Here is a 14,661-nt window from a genome sequence, read left to right as displayed (position 1 = left end):
GGAGAAAGAATACTTTCACCTTGAAAATTTATTACTTTCTAGGTGCCTCCCAATTCTCTCAGCTATACTGGACAAGTCTGTAGGATTAGACAAGCTCTTGTTTTCTCGGAAGACCCATCTGTGTACTCAGGGAAACGGACACCTTAGTAGAGTCTACCTACTGTTTGGGGGACCTAGATGATGAAGACTTTGACCTAGAGGTTTCATATCCAGCAAAGCAGTTCAGTAAAATTGTAGGAACTTGGGGCTAATGTTCATTCCACATATTTTCTGAATAGGGAAAGAATATCACCTCTTCTCAAAGGCTGAAATCACAGGCTTCCGTAGTCCCCAGCCCCACCTCAAGTTATTCTTAATGAAAGTTATAAGATCTTTACTCAATATTTTTTGAATTTTATTTTTTATACAGCAGGTTCTTATTATCTATTTTATACATATCAGTGTATATAAGTGTATATATGTCAATCCAAATCTCCCAATTCATCCTACCACCCCCCCACCCCACTTCCCCTCTTGTTTGCTCAATTTTGATGTGCTTTTTTTTAGCATAGCATATTTATGCCTCACTAAAATTAATCTCTTAATATCAAAAACCTAGTCAATGTTCAAAATTCCAGTCATTCACGTTCCGTGTGTGTGTGGTGTATTTTACAGTTTGCTTTTCGGTCAGGAGTCTAATAATCTGTAATAGGAGTCAGCAAACCTTTTCTGTATAGGGCCAAACAGTAAATACTTCAATATATTCATTGAAGAATGATGTGCCTTCTTAACATCAGTGAATTATTTCCTTTCCAGAATTACAAATCCAGCAACAAGATTTAACACTTCGATGGCACCATTTTAGATACTACCTAGTCTGTGATTATGCAATAAGACCTTAACAGGAATTCAGTTAAATACCATACCCCAGTCCACAGAGTGTTCCCTCCCCCGAAACCCCAGTTGCTAAATGAGAAAGGATATGTCCAATTCAGAAATACATTCAGAGCTTGAAAGAGGAGACTTAACTTGCTGATAAAAATGTGTACCTTTCTAAATTAGACCCTTCTGTTGCCACTTAATCCTATCTTTATCCTCTGTTAAAAGATTCTTTTATATCAGACCTCAACCTTAGTTGAGTACTATGACTTTGACTTTCCATAGCCTTTAGAATGTAAACTATTTTGGGAGATTTTCATTAATATCTGCACTTACAAAAGGTGTCGGTAAATTGGACTTGTCAGTCTTCTTGGACACAGTTTGATAATGCTAAGCTTGTGAGTAACTGAGCCAAAGTATCTGCCCTGAAAAACACTTTCTATCACACTGAAGAAAATTCCCCAAACTAAAGACTATCAAACTGATTCAGAAGCCATGTCATTGTTTCAGACGCACATAATTCCCCATTGTAAGTCCCGTTGAGGACGATCTTCGTTGTGTGGCTCAGACTCTTGTAATAGTAGACCCGAGTACATGGCAAATGAACCAAATACTGAGCGCAATTCTTCTGAGTCAAAATTTCTATTAAAACATAATTTCAACATTGACCTAAAATAATTCCAACAGTTTTTCCTTATAATTAAGGTTAAAATTAATCAAAACAGATGGTCTGATTTTAAGAGATTTAGAAAAAGATTGGTACCTCTTCTATCTTACGTGGTAACTGTCCCATCAGAAGTGTCAAATATATCCAGAAAGGACATACGATGGAACTCTGAGAATACAGCAGGTTCCTACCTGGGCATCCCATTCACTCCTCAACCCACTGCAACCTAGACTGTGACTTAAATATTTGAAACTACCCTCTTAAAGGCCACGATCCTCACCTCTGCAGCATTTGCTACTGTGACTGAATGACTGATTTCCTTCACACAGCCCTCCCCTGGACCCTGTAAATGTTGGTGTTCTTTTAATTCTTCGCAGGGCACTCTCCCAGTGTTCTTTCCCTTCGTGTTCTTAGTCTCAAATGATCACAATGACTTGGCTGAGCTCTCTTCAGTGTTCACAAAGATTTGTAGAAATGACACCGTGCATTGTTGTTTGATGCACAGAGGATTTTCGATCACATCCTAATTTGGGTCACTGTTCTTTAATTTCTCGTGGATGACCTCGGGGGTCTTTAGATGTACGTTTTTGGTGTATGAAGTCTCATCATGAGCATAGCAAAGTCACCTTTAGAAAAATTATAACCTTGATTTTTCTGAAGCTATTTAATGCATGCCAGCCATGTAAACACTATTTGATGAGGTGATGTCTAGTAGACTTTATCATGTCATATCAACATGTATGTATCTCTGTTAACTATACAGACTAATAAAATCTTCGAATTGAAGGAACCTGAGAAAAACCACACCTGTTTATCCAGCCTCTGCTTGAACTCATCCCATCAGTTCATCAGTTCATTTCCAGCTCACGTAGCAGCCATATTAGGTTGAGATCCATCTTATTAGTTCTTCTCTAGACTGAGTTGAGTTGAAGTCTCCTTATTCCACCTCCCAACGCCACATGGATTCACATCCTTTCACATAATGGTCTATGCAACTGTGGGAACTTGAAAGGGGTGTACACTATATTTGAGGAGTACTTAGGGCCTTAAATTTTTTCCATTGCTAGAAAACTGTTTTCATTCCTGTAAGTATTAATATAATGTCAGAAATCCATAGTGTTCACTCTTTTCCAGTTTAATGTTTCTCTCTTCATTTTAAAGCTAAGAATCAAATATTTAATATGAATAACCAGTGCTCAAAACAAGATTTTAAAGAAAAGCACCCAGAAATATTTCTTGTAAAGTAGAATATTAATTTGTTGGCACTGGTATATAACACTTAACATAAGATTAAACTTGCTTCTCCAAGATAAGATTAAGTTTGCAGCTTGATATAAAAATTTAAACGTTGCTTAATCCTAGGCTTTCAAGAGTTTCATAATTGATTGATTTCTTAATGCAGTACAGTTTTAACATGTATAAATTTAATGATTGAACTCCCTTTAGAAAATGTATTACGAGGAAGATGTGAGTTATTTTTTCCTTTATTTGCATTTCAGATCATATTCTAAAAGAAGTGATAAATACTTCATTTTTATTAAATTCTTATAAAACTTCAGGTCCTTCAGCCCCAAGCCATCCCTCTCCTTAAGCAGCAGGATAGGTTTATAATTATGACTACTTTGTTATTTTTATAGTTAGTTTGAAAAAGATTATGAGTACAGTCCTGGTGCGTTTATGTCACCAAGATGGAAGAATGAGAATATTGTCTTCATTAGGTAGCCAGTTTAAGTCCTAAACATTATTGAGTATTCATTGGCATAATATTTCTTCTCAATGTTTGAACTCTAAAATTATGAGTCAGGAAATTCCATAAAAATAGTTACCCCAAAATGCATTTTTGTGAGGTTTACTGCATGCTGTTTGAAAGTTACCACCATATCCTTCATCTTTGTTTCAGCACAAAATCCAAGAACGTGAGCTGAGAATCCGAGGACATTTTGCCTGTGTAGGTGATGAATTTCATTGCAATTTTAGCCATTTACGAATATGAGAGGGAAAAAGGGGGATGTTTTTACTCTTTAAGCATTTATAACTCACTGACATCGTGCCAGTTTGTTATAACTTTTATATTTAATGTGAGCAATTTCTTTATAGTATCATTGTGACTCTAACCTGCTAGACCTCAGAATGGCTATTTTTTGGGAAACTAAGCTTAAATGATGCAGATGTAATATTATTTGCAAGCAAAAAATGAATAAATTTGCATTAGCTGGTTTGCCACTGTAAAAGTCCATTTTCTGCATATATAATGGAAATGAAGTGACTTGAAAAATCAGATTTGAGAATGTTTTCAATATATCATCCTGTTATTAACGTCCTGCATTTTAATAGAATCTTTTTTCTTATATTCCCACCTTTATTAACATAATTTGTCGTTGGAGATGATTAATGAGGCAACTGCAAAGGCAAAATCTGACATTTTGTATATTCTAAGAAAGACTGTCAATTTATTTTTTAGCCATATGTACACACAGAAAGCAAAACTTAATCATGCCATTAAAGAAAAATTGTAAGCAATTGAAACTGTACTATGTAATTGAGTCCCATCATAATAATTTAAGTATGTTCAAAGTATTTTCATTGTGGGATTAATAGTTAGAGTGTGGCACATATTTGAGGCCTTTTATATTTGAGTTTCAGAGTTGAAAGCTTTCCAAAGTTTCTAAAAAGTAAAGTTACAACACATTTATGTGGCTTTCTCATTTATGGTCATTAGAGAAGGGACTTACATAAGTCTTATGAGGCAAAGTATATTGAAAAGAGTATTCCTCAAGCAAAAGTCTTCATGATCTGTAGATGTGATATAGAAAGGTTTCAGAATAAACTATAGAATTTCATATGAACTTCACTTGTTTGAGCAAGTAAATTTGGTAAATAATTAAAGAATGTTTTCCTTTAATGTATCCAGTCCATTTGGTATATTAGATAATTATTATCATTTAGATCATGTCTATTTCTTTAGCTCTATTAGAGACCCTTTGTTCTTTCTTTAGTAAACAGTGATCTAAATTACCATATATGCTGTTGTATTCCACAGTGACTAATTAGCATAAGCTATTCAAACACACCAAGACATTTCTATTTTAAAATACATCCTTGAAGAGAAAGTATACTTTATAGGATAATTGCTAGTCACAGTATTCATTTTTTATAAATCTAATTAACTTATTTACAACGTGAGTTTTTAAAGTGAGCATTTTGTTTGCACATTTCTTTCCCCTGTTTGCATTGGTGCTTGACAGGTATTCCATACATTCTCCACTCACTCTTTTGAGTTCCTACTTTAGCCCCTTTGCTACCTTCATCTGATCTTTGGCTGACTCTTGGAAGTTACTCTTTTGTAGCTAAATTCTTTTAACTAAATCTAGCCATGTTTTACGATATAAATATGAAACCGAGGATCCAGTTCATCCTTGAAATCACTGAAAGTGAATTTTAATCCTATTCTATATGCCGAAAATAATCTCAATTAAATATTTCTTATTCTAATGGTAACCATGTAAATTTACTGCCTGATTCTTAATACCTCACCACCAGGAACAGTTTCTTTCTAGTGAATTCCTCTCTGCCTTAAATTTGGCCATTTTGCCCTGACTATGACCTTTCTTATTTAAGCCTAACTGGCTAACAAATGCAGAGCAAACCTCAAAAGAGGAGCATTGTTTTCACTTCTAAATAACCTTCTTCAGGGATTTTCAAACTATGCTCTGGGATCCTAGGAGTTCTTTGAAGATGCCTCTGAGTGGAGTTAGCTGATGCAGAGTAGGTAGGGCCCTTGGGCCTTCAGCCAGAGCTCTACAACAGCTTCACTTTTATCTACTTGTTTATGCTTTCAGGGCCCAGTACTTTAAAAAAAAATGTTTAAACCACGGACTTGATTTCAAAACATTCATGGATGAGAATATTAATAATAACAATAGTAGCTTTAGTTTATAGAGTGCTTATCATGTGCCAGACCCTAAGTATTTTCTAACATTAATCTATTAATCCTTAAAACAACCCTGTAAGATTAAGCATTTTTATTATTCCTATTTACAAATGAGGACACTGAGACTTAAGGAGATCAAATAACTTGCCCAAGTGATCACAGCTACTAAGCGACAGACTCTGATTCAAATCTGCGTGCGCCAATTAATGTCTTAAGTCAGGAATGGTAAATACAAGGTAAGTGTGCCACCACCCTGTGCTCCCACGCTTAAGGCAGACAGAGCTAATGGCTGAAAACAGTGTTTCTCACTGATCACCAACACAGCCTTAGAATCCTTCTCCATAAGGTGCTATGGGCAGTCACTCCTAATCCACTGGTGTTGGCATTCAAGACGAGACCCATCTTCTTACCCTACTTTAAGATGAGATGAGATATCTGTGACCTCACACTTCTGATCAGGAACTCTCCCCTAAGTCTAAAAGTGTTGCCAATTGCTGGTTTGGATATTGGTAGTAGAAAAACACCAAATTATCTTTGATCCTAGATGTAATTTTTCACAGTGAAGCTAATTTTGATAAACAAAAATCCCTAACTGTACCATCCTCATTCTTGCCAACTTCTAATAGAGGCTATTTGTTTTTCTATTTATATGCTTGTAATTTGTATAAATTTATAAGTTGATAACTATAAACACTATATACAACACTCAAGATCAGGATAGTTAAGGTTTTTTAAGCTTCTCTTTGAGTGCCTGCTGGAAGAAAGACCTAAAGTAATTTATATTCTTAACCTAATATGTTAGATGTGGGGTGGAGGTGGTGAGGAAGAGGGTGGAGGACTTATGTTTGAGGCAAAGTCCGCCAGTTTCCGTATTGTAGAGTGGAGAATTCAGTCGTTTGGATACCCATCAATATTTCCACTACCAGCATACCCTGCCCAGGAATGTCGTAGCTACAGGGCTGGGTGGATGCCCAAACATTTAAAAGAGAAACACACGTGCCCAACCCCCAGCTGATTTTTCAGTTGTTCTCGCCAGGAGGTAACCAGTAGTTGCTGTGCTGTGCCCTATCTTACCAGGGGAAGCTATGTGCAATTAAACTTTTTCCTTTTACGTTTTTAAAATGACTCATAGTACTTCCTGCTCAAGACACATCGAAGTGGTCCAAGACTATATTTAGGAACTTGCTATGAAATTACCTGTCAGTTCCAATCAATTTTTTCAATACAGTATATATATATGGAGAGTTAGTAGCAAGTAATTTATAATTTTCAATGCACAAAAAACTTGTCATTTTTTGTTGTTAACCGTTATTGAAATCTAGATTTCCTTAAATGGATAGACATCCCTTCTGTGAAATTATTACACATTAGTGTATTGGAATGGTCTTCATGTGACGATTATCGTGGAACCCATTAAATCCTTGTTCATAAAAATATTTGAATATGTCTTAAAATGTTCTCTACATAAATAAAAATTTCTCCCTAAAAGCTATTTCTGATACATTCTCTTTCCAATTATTTGTAAAACTAGAAATTGCTGGCGAGTGAATCACAGTGAGTGGGTTCAGTGACACTTGGGTAGTGCTACTAACTAGGAAGTTATTCTACGGTTGCAGTGTACGGTGAGCTCCACATGCCTTTTTTCTCCTGGTTTTTACTTTTGTCAGATGAGAGAATAGCCAGTTGTAAGTTGTCCTATTCCTAGGTGATCAGGGCTTGCTAAAAAAAAAAAAAAAAGACAACCAAAGCCGATGATTCAATTCCATGAAAGAGTTTTAGTTAGTATCAGTAGCCCACATGAAGTAGAGATAGAAAAACTGACCTAAGAACTGTGTGATACTAAGATAAGATGTACAGAAATGTAGAAAGCATTGTCATGCTTTTCTATAATGTAGAAAGCATTATAATGCTTTTCTGTAATGTAGAAAGCATTATAAAAAAACATTATAATTAAGACTGGAAATGATACCAGGGTTATATTCAATGGTGATTGGTAGCAGTTAAGGTTTGGTGAGAAAGGTTAGTTATGTGTGTTTCTTTGCAAAACTTTTTCCCCTCGATATTTCTAACTCACTGTGTATGAAAGCATCTAAGCCTAAACATTATAAGTTAAACTTTTTTAAAAAAGTAAACAAACATGCCACTGCAGTTACCTGATGCTACCACATACTAACTGCATGAACAATATTCCACAGAAATAAAAAAATCCTTTTGAATGTTAATTTACAAACATATGGATCAATGGCAAATACCATGAGCTATAAACTGAATATAGTTCTTTTTATCCTTAATGATTTAATAGAAGAATGGTTATGATCTAGGCTTAATATGAATACTAAAAACTCTATACCACTTTACCAACTGAAATTAAAATACTGTAAGATCAGAATACTTTCATCTTGTAGACAAATAGAACGCCGCCACTTTTTTGGGAAAAAAAATTATGCAGAAAAAGAGTCATAGATAAAGTTCTTCTTTAAAAACCTATTGTTAAAAAAAACCTTTTTTTAAAACTTTCAATAAAATTTCTGGCCCATAATTTATTAGATAACTGTCATCAGTATAGTTCTATGATAATGGCACTTGCCATCAAAATGTCATTTATGTGGCAAACAAACATACAAAAATAAGTCAGTGTAACTAGTTTTCAAATAGAAATTAAAACATTCTAGAAAATGGATGATTTATTTTTAAAAATTATAATACCTTAAATTGGCAGGTATGAAGTAAGTTGAGATGATTGGGACTATTGGAAGAGGCTTTCTGGAAAGCAACTAAGTAATATGTTTCAAGAGTCGTTTTAAAAACGTTCATGCCCCCAAAATGCACTCCCAGAAAACTAAGCCACAGCAGAGATGATTTTTAGACAAGTTTCTTTTTCAAAGTGTTATTTATAGGAGAGAAGAATTTTTTTAAAAAACCCTGTATTTCCAAGAATGTAGGAATAAATAAATTATGGTAGATGCTCACTATTAATTATTAGTTAATTATTATTAACTATTATTACCCATTAATAACGCTTTCAAAGAACATTGGTAATATAATAGCATATCACCTTATCTAAATATTAAGAAATAAAGACAAACTACAAACAATGGACAATGTGTCCAATTTTGTGTAAAAAATAAATATACCAATATCTTAATCTTTAGGAAGTTTTTTTATGTTTTACTATATTTTCCAAATTTTCTTTGATAAGCACGTATTTTAGTCAGAAAATTATATAATAAAAATTAAGAATCAAAGCATTTCTTATTATTTTAGGAAACAAACATCATTTCTCTTTTACAATTTATGGAAATGGTGCTATTTAGTTGATTAGCTGGTTGATTTCTTCTCCTTTGCTTTATTTCTCTTTCCAAATAAACATACAGTATTTTTTCCTGATTATAAGAGTAATAATGTTGTTAGTTTAAGAAATATAAAAATATAGAAAAGTGTGAGTAAATAAAAAAAGACATGAAAATTACCCACAGTGTTACCAAATAAATGTTAACATGTGTTGTATATTCTTCCAAATAATGTTTATGCAGATATGTCTATATCCTGGACTGGTTTTCAGGGACATACGCTGATAAATAACCATATCAGTTATTTACAAATGGCAACAGTCTGGTGGTTCCGTGTTCATACCTACAGGTGGCAAAATCTGTAGACTATCAACCTTTTCCAGTCTCCAATCCATCAATCAATTGGTTGATCTATTTCTATATTTTTTAAAATGTGGTCATATTATGTACTCTGTTTATAATCTGCCCCTTTTTCATTTAAAAATATAGTAACATCTTTTTATGTTAATAAACATATGGGTCTACATCATGTTAACAACTGCATTGTATTTGATTGTGTGCTTAGAAAGACCTTCTCCACTTCAAAATCATTAAAATATCCATCTACATTGCTTTCCGGGTCAGCTTATGTCAAGTTCGGTGGTCAGCAAACTTTTTCTGCAAAGGGTCAGATAGTAGATATTTTTGGTTTTGTGGGCCACGCAGAAGGTCTCTATCACAACTACTCAACTCTGCCATTGTAGCGGGAAAGCAGCCATAGCCAATACTTAAACTAATGAGTGTAGCTACGTTCCACTAAAATTTTATTTATGCACACTGAAATTTGATTTCATATAATTTTAATATGTCATGAAAAAATATTTTTTCAGCCATTTAAAAATGTAAAAGCTTTCTCCCTCCTCTTAGCTTGCCAGTCCTACAGAAACAGGTGGCCGGTCAGATGTGGGCTGCAGTCTTCTGTCTCCTTCTCTAGCTGAATGCTTCCCTTCACAGCTTTCATCTCCTGCTATGAAGTCTATCAGTGTCACACCTAAATTTCTTTCAGTTAGATGCTAACCTTCTTGGAAAATGTTCTCTTGATGGAGAATCCCTAAGGAATAAAGCAAAAACTCATACCTCTGACTTAGCTTGCTGTGTCTGTCCAAAACCTAAAATCATAAAATTCAGAGGCCTTCATTTCTATTCTAGAATAACAACAATTTCACTTTTTCTAGAAACTGAACATGTTCACTGAATGCACTAGTATATTTGATAAATTCTATTTCTTCCTTTTCTTGTAAAAATTTCCCATTGCTTTTATACTTTTACTGAGACGAAATTGATTTGGTACTGAAGACTTTACCTTAGTGTTGTCCTGTGGAAGCCATACTCCTAAGCTTCATTATATATGCTCCTTTTTTATAGTTTGTTCCTTAATTGACTGCCACAAAGAAATATTGCATTTTAGTAGCGACCTTGTATTTAGAAATGTTTTGTTTGCCACGTACTCTCTCAAGGGCCTAATATACCTTATCTTATTTAATCATCATATAAACCTTTGTGTGCTAGGTATTTATGTCCATTTCACAGATTAAAAACTATGGGTCAGAAAGGTAAATAACCTGCCAGCCAGCAAGTGCAGGATCGGAATTTAAACCTACATTTGTGAGTCTTTCAAGCCATGAGTGCCCTTGAGCAGTGCTAGCCTGCATCCTTGTAATTTATTTGCCACCCTGATGAAGTATAATTTTTGGTATTCAGTAGAAACCTTGTTAGAATTATTTGATGTAGTTGCAAAGGCTTACCTCTACAAGATCCATATCTCCCACCCAGAAACAAGTTGGTTGGCCAATGTGGTCAAAGGCTCAGAATAAATTAAGCCCAACAAACTTAATTACATTCAAAACACCCCTCAGTGAAAAGTCTGTTTCTTTGTGATACAATAAACATACAAAAACTTTTAAACATTGTTTCATTTATCTGTTGTCTTACCTTTTTGCTTTGTAGATTTTTAAATGTAAACGTATAGACCATTTTTTAACATAGTCAAATAAATCATTTTTATTTTCTTTATGGTTTCTACCTTCTCCAATTCAAATGTATTAAAGTAACCTCCTATTTTCCTTTCAATATTTCTCTTAAACTAAACCAGTCTCCAAGCTGTTTGTAAGATTGCCTGGAGATTTATTTACAAGAAATCTATGTCAGAGGATTTAAGTTTAGTATGCTTTTGCCTTCATTTCAGCCCCAACAATTCAGATAACAATTTTACAACCACATTCTCTTCCCTGTTACAAGTCTTGATGCCTGAATTTATCATGTTCAAAATTAACTTCACTTTTGAACAGATTCAGTTACCTTCGAAACCATACTTCGTGTTTATCAATTGCAGAGAAACCCATGAGCTGTGGAAGAGAGCCCCTTTTCCTAGAGATTAATCTCAGATTGCTATCTCAATTATTAGCTCCTATCTTAAATGATTTCTTAAATGGTCTCATTAATTTCCCATAAGAGATTAAACTTAATTCAGAAGTTGTATAGCTTCTCTGTAGAACTGTAACACACAATGGATGATCCATATGTTGCTTGTGGAGGAACTGGCTAAAATTTCAATCTCTGAAAGATCCACGGAGTTCTTTAGCTATTCTCCTAATTGAGATTTATAGTCACCAGATGAGCTCTATTGGTTTGCATCTAGGAGTTGGCCGTTAGAACTTCATAGTGCCTTTTTGTTTTTTTTTAAATGATTTTTGATTCTGCAGAGTTCCTCTGATTCTATACCCTTTGCCGTCTGCTCAAGGTGAAATACTACTGAGTAGCGGGTACGTTTAATTTCACTTACATTCCTCATTATGTGTTTTCTAATTAGAAGTGCAAAGCCGTTAAGATTTTGAAGTGAGAAAAAAGCAGTATACATAACTGACAGAAGTTATGAATTTTGTGAAGCAGAAGAGAAGTATATATTCACAGAAAAAAAATCTGGAAAATCATAAAGTTTGAAGTGGTTATCCCTGTGTGGTGGGATTAATGATTTTCAGTTTCTTTATACTTTCCTTTGTTATTTTCAAAATTTTAACATGAACATATATTACACAGAAAATAATTACAGGCATACCTCGTCTTATTGCACTTCACAGATACTACATATTTTACAAATTGAAGGTTCGTAGCAACCCGGCATCAAGCAAATCTATCAGTGCCATTCTTCCAACAGAATTTGCTCACTTCAAGTTTCTCCGTCACATTTTGATAATTCTTGAAATAATTCAAATACTTTCATTATTACTATGTTTGTTACAGTGATCTGTGATGGTGATCTTTGATGTTACTACTATTTACTTGCTGAAGGCTCAGATGATGGTTATCATTTTTTAGCAATAAAGTAGCTTTAAATTAAGGTATGTACACTTTTTTAAGACATAATGCCATTACACACTTAATAGACTACAGAATAGTGTAAACATAACTTTTATACAAACTGGGAAACCACAAAATTAACGCCACCCACTTTATTATGATATTCATATTTGTTTATTGTGACAGTCTGGAACAGAACCTGCAATATTTCCAAGGTATGACTGTATTTGGGAAAAAAAACCCATAGAACTATTATTACCTTTTACTAAAACATACCGCAATAGATATTATTAGATATAATTCTAAAAACTTTATTTCTGAGTAAAAACATAAAAGTAAAAATACAGCAAAATATAGAAAAATAATTATTAAACCATTGGCTTTATTCAATAGCACTGCAGAAAGTAAGGAGATGAAGAAAACGCCAAAACACGGGAACTGAAAGCAGGCAGGTGATTGATAAATGGTGGGAAGACATAAAGTTTCTGAGGGTCATTTCATATCCTTTTTCTTTTTTTCTTTCTTTTTTTTAAGGAATATTTCTTAGAATGAGAGAAAAATAATGAAAATCAAAAGATTTCTGTATTTATTATTTAGAGGATTGAACTAATTCTTTGATTACAAGCACTGGTGATTATGATTTATCCATTTTGAGGAAACATTTATTGAGTTAGCATATATAGAAATCGGCCCTGAAAGGGACTCAGATGAAGCCAATCAAGGCCTAAGTGAACTTATACAAAATTCAAACCTTATGTTTCATTTCTTGATCTTGGTGATAGTTATATGGGTGTTTCCACTTTGTAAACATTCATCAAGCTATACCGGGGTTAAAATTTGTGTGCTTTTCTGTATGTGTTACACTTCAATTAAAAATTTTTGACTTTAAAAAAACAAAAAATACCTCGTCACAGCTCTGCTTCTGTCTTTCTGCGGTGCATTACGGTAACCCCTGAGCTTGGTTCCCCAGAACATTTCCTCCGTACCCCCAGCTCTGCACCTGGCCAATCACAGCAGCCCATCTCCTGGGCTCAGTGACAGGTGGGTATACATTTCAAGCAGTGCCGTTAGTGTCCTTCCTTGGGCCACTCTCTGCAAGTTAGGGAGATCGTTTTTAAAATGAGATAGGGCTGGTATATTTTAATATTTCCCTAGATTTTCCTTTTTATTTATTTAGTTATTTTAGTATTGGTCTATGTACAAATTCAACAGTCCAGAGACCCAGGACATTATTCCTCACTTTCTCAGTCCCTCCTTTTCTCAGCCCTCTGTGGGGTGGGAAGGAAAACTGATAGCCTTTCATATCCTCAAGTTATCATGCTCCTTTTTCTTGGTTAAAACGTCAGGTTCTTTAACCTGAGAATAAGGAAAAATATTCTCCATGACCCCTTTTCCTTTATGGGATCCATGTGACAGATGAGTCTTGGACCTATACAATGAAAAAAGTGCAAGACTAAAAAAAAATTTTATTTTCTACTGCTCCATTATCAAGCACTCAAATAACAAATACTATTAGCTATATGTCATCTGTGTTTGTAGAATCAGTTGCCTTAGGCGGAATGAAATTAAATAACAGGTCTGAGCCAGTTCTGAAGCCTTAGTCCCTTTAACCCAGCCTTCACCTTTTCTGAAGCTTTCCTTTCTAACCTTTTAATCCTCTTCTCAATGTGTTGACGGTCAACCTGGGAATGATTTATGCAAGGAGCCCACTGGGCAGGACTGCTGAGCTGCAGCACTGCATTTAGGCCTGGAAATGGACTAATTCGTCTATGCTGTTTTTTTGTGCTTTTCTGGATCCTCTTCATAGGATTCATACCACATTAAAAAAATATATCAAACAACACATTATTTACTCAGTTCTGATTGCTTGAGCCAGAGGGAAGAAAAAAGAGAATAAGGAAAAGAAAATAGTAGACACAGTGCTACATGTGTCTAATTTTAGTTATCTCATTTGTATTTAATATCATTCCCTCTACACATAAGCATCCTATCTGGCATTGGAAAAAATTTTCATAAATTTCTTAGTCTTCATTCGTATTTCCCTTGTTGCGGTAGCTTGAATAAATATAAGCATGTAATATTTGTCGATATATTGTGCATTTGCTAGTTCCAGGCAAAAGTACATTACATCATCTCTGTGAAGAAATGTTTTATTTAAATATTTAAACACCAAAATACCTGATACATACATATAAAAGCATATTCAAAATCTGAAATCACTAAAAAAATTAAGAATTGTGTTGATTTGTATATATGTCTCTACATTAAACATTAAATCCTATAACTCAATATATGAGTGACTTCATTTCTGGCTTTTCTATACTCCGTATACCTAATATCTGTACATCTAACCCTCCATGGATAAGGGTCCAAAGTAATTATGTGTACATATAAATGCATTTTCCCCCAAATCGTTAGGAATACATGCCATAAATAATTTCAAAGAGCATCAGAAATTATTCCATTCACGTAAACCTTAAAGCTTCTAAATATAAAAGGCCATCATAAAAAATAAAAAGGCAAAGATTGCAAACTTATGACAGATAAAAATAAACTCTTCTTTGTGTATAAAGAATTCT

Source organism: Stenella coeruleoalba, assembly GCF_951394435.1.
Source record: "Stenella coeruleoalba genome assembly, chromosome: 17".
Classification (NCBI taxonomy): domain Eukaryota; kingdom Metazoa; phylum Chordata; class Mammalia; order Artiodactyla; family Delphinidae; genus Stenella; species Stenella coeruleoalba.
This window is presented reverse-complemented; position numbering follows the sequence as displayed.